The sequence below is a fragment of the Humulus lupulus genome, chromosome 2, assembly GCF_963169125.1.
Source record: "Humulus lupulus chromosome 2, drHumLupu1.1, whole genome shotgun sequence".
Classification (NCBI taxonomy): domain Eukaryota; kingdom Viridiplantae; phylum Streptophyta; class Magnoliopsida; order Rosales; family Cannabaceae; genus Humulus; species Humulus lupulus.
In genome coordinates, this window is record NC_084794.1 from 110,111,433 (window position 1) to 110,115,236 (window position 3,804).

Sequence of the window (3,804 nt, forward strand, 5' to 3'; positions counted from 1 at the left end):
TACCTCTTGGTATGCTTTGTTATCGATGTACCTTATATGCCCCCCAAGTGATTGAGGAGCTTTAGGTCCTTGGTCACTTTCCTTGACCACGACCTGTTTGAACATTGCTGCTCAGAATAACTTGTAAAATATAGAATACAGCAAAACAACACACGTAGTGAACAAATACTTGTAAATAAAATTTACGAAGGTTGGAAAGAATGACTGGCTGCGCACAGTCCCTTATAATACTCGTATTAAAATGGACTAAACATGTCTTTACGAGTGATCTTTAAAAAGATCTTACACTTATAAGCGATTAGCCATATAACATGACTAACCCTTTTTCAAAACTTGTAAAAAGTAAAAAATTAATACAAGCCAGTCCTTTAAGAAGGACTGTTTATTGATAATACTTGCGCAGGTGTTCTCCATTCCAATAGCGAGGAACGAGATCTCCATTTAAGCGTGCAAGTTTGTATGTGCCTGGATGAAGGACTTCTTCAATCTGGTAAGGCCCTTCCCAGTTTGGTCCGAGTACTCCAGCAGTTGGGTCGCGGGTATTTAAGAAAACTCGTCGAAGTACTAGGTCTCCAACGTTGAATTTTCTTTCTTTTACTTTTGAATTAAAGTACCAGGCGACTTTTTGTTGGTACGCAGCTACTTGGAGTTGGGCCCATTCTCTTTTCTCTTCAAGCGAGTCTAGGGATTCCATCATCAGTTGGCTATTCTGGTCTTGGTCGTATGTGATTCTCCGATGTAAGGGCGGATCTAACTCTACTGGCAACATAGCTTCATACCCGTATGCCAAGGAGAACGGGGTATGAACTGTTGCTGTTCGATGAGAAGTTCTATACGACCACAGTACTTCAGGCAGCTGTTCTGGCCATGCTCCTTTAGCGTCTTCGAGCCTTTTCTTCAGGGTATCTTTAAGTGTTTTGTTCACTGCTTCGACTTGTCCATTTTCTTGTGGATGTACGACTGAAGAAAAGCTTTTGACGATTCCATGTCTTTCGCAGAAGTTTGTGAATAAGTCACTGTCAAACTGGGTGCCGTTGTCTGAGATAATTTTTTGAGGCAAACCATACCGGCAAACAATGTTCTTGATGACAAAGTCAAGAACCTTCTTGGTCGTTATGGTAGCAAGCGGCTCAGCTTCGGCCTATTTGGTGAAGTAGTCGACTGCTACGACTGGGAATTTTACTCCACCCTTTCCTGTTGGCAAGGATCCAATCAAATCTATACCCCAGACTGCGAAAGGCCAAGGACTCTGCATCTGCTTTACCTTGTTGGGAGCTGCGCGTGGGATCTTGGAAAATCTTTGACACTTATCGCATTTTTGCACAAACTCCATTGAATCTTCGTTCATAGTCGGCCAGAAATAACCCTGCCTCAGAATCTTTTTTGACAAGCTCTGCCCCCCAGCGTGGTCCCCACAGAAGCCTTCATGTACTTCCCTAATTAGCTCTTTAGCCTTTTCTGGTGTAATACATCTGAGCAGTGGTATGGAGTATCCTCTTCGGTAAAGAACACCATCGGCCAATATATACCTAGCAGCCTGTCTTTGAAGAGTTATGGCTTTGTTTCTATCTGCTGGTAGTACACCGTTTGTGAGATACTCCAAGTACGGTGCCATCCATGTATCCTCCATCTAGATTTCCATATTGGTTTCGTCTGCTCGTATGCTCGGCTCGCATAATCTCTCTACTGGCACTATATTTAAAGTGTCAGCATCTTTCGCACTTGCGAGTTTGGCTAAGGCATCTGCATTAGAATTCTGATCTCGAGGTATTTGCTGGAGGGTATACTTCTCGAACTGCACCAACAGATCTTTGGTTTTGTTTAAGTAAGCTTCCATTCTCAGGCCTCGTGATTAATATTCCCCTATGACCTGATTCACTACCAGTTGTGAATCACTGTAAATATCCAGCACTTTTATATTCATGTCTTTGGCCAACCTCAGCCCAGCGAGGAGTACTTCATACTCGGCTTCGTTGTTTGAAGCGGCGAAATCGAACCTAATAGTGCAGTGAAATCGATGCCCTTCTGGCATTATCAATATCACTCCTGCTCCTGCGTGCGATTCGTTGGACGATCCATCCGTGAATAACTTCCACGAAGGAACTTCGACTTGGGGCTCAGGCGCACTAGGTTTTTCGCACTGCTCGTCATTTGGGAGCTCAGTGAATTCAGCAATAAGGTTAGCCAAGACTTGTCCTTTTACTGCTGCTCACGGTGAATACGTTATGTCGAACTGCCCAAGTTCGACTGCCCACTTCAACAAATGTCCAGCAGCCTCTGGCTTTTGCAAAACTTGCCTGAGGGGTTGATCGGTTAAAACTGTGATGGGATGGGCTCGGAAGTAAGGACGTAATTTCTTTGAGGCCAAAATTAAGTAGTAGGCTAATCTTTCAATGGGAGGATATCTCAACTCAGCCCCGATTAACCTCTTACTTACATAATAAACTGCCTTTTGTACGCCTTCTTCTTCTCGTACTAGCACCGCACTAGTAGTGAATTCAGTGATCGCCAGATAAATGAACAAAGTTTCTCCATCTATAGGTTTTGATAAAACAGGAGGTTGTGCCATGTGGGCCTTTAAGGCTTGGAAAGCCTGTTCGCAGTCTCCAGTCCATTCAAACTTCTTGTTGCCTCTAAGTAGATTAAAGAAAGGGACACATTTATCTGTCAACTTTGAAATGAATCTACTGAGCACGGCAATCCTCCCAATTAAACTTTGTACATCTTTGATTTTCACTGTCGATTTCATGTCGATCAGGGCTTTTATCTTGTCGGGGTTGGCCTCGATTCCTCTTGAATTAACAATGAACCCCAAAAATTTCCCTGATCCTACTCCGAAGGAACATTTGAGAGGATTTAACTTCATCTGATACTTATTCAGAAAGTTGAAACACTCTTGTAAATCCTTCACATGTCCTTCTGCCTTTTTCAACTTTACCAACATGTCGTCTACGTACACCTCCATGTTCACTCCGATCAATTCCTTGAACATGTGGTTAACCAGTCACTGGTAAGTCGCACCAGCATTTTTTAGCCCGAAAGGCATTACTTTATAGCAGTATAGCCCAGTATCGGTCTGAAATCTAGTGTGATCCTCGTCAGGGGGATGCATACTAATTTGATTATATCCTGAGTATGCATCCATGAAAGAGAGGATCTCATGTCCTGCTGTTGCATCGACCAGCTGGTCGATCCTTGGGAGTGGGAAACATTCTTTTGGGCAAGCTTTATTAAGGTCTGTGAAATCCACACAGGTTCGCCATTTGCCATTAGGCTTGGGAACCAGTACTGGATTAGAGACTCACGATGGATAAACGCCACCCTGATGAATCCATTCTCCTTTAGTCTTTCAACTTCCTCCTTTAAGGCTTTCGATCTATCTTTATCGAGCAGCCTTCTTTTTTGTTGCACATGTGGAAACTTCTTGTCAATGTTCAGGACATGGCTGATAACTGTAGGATCTATTCCAGCCATGTCTTTATGTGACCAGGCAAAAACTTCCTAGTTTTTTCTCAAAAATTCCACCAGTGTGCGCTTCGTTGTTGCTTCTAAATTTTTCCCGACCTTTACAACTCTGGTCGGGTTTTTTTTCGTCAAGTTAGACCTCTTCCAGGTCCTCGACGGGTCCAACATCTTCCTCAAAATCCCCAAAGCGAGGATCTAAATCCCTATCCTTACTTTGGGCAACACCCTATTTGGTGACTTCATCACCGGATTGGGCTTGTGTATCAATAGCCTTCTGCAACCTATCTGGGGGAGTGCTCTTCGACGTTCCCTTCTTCGCCTTTGTGACCGAGGCGTTGT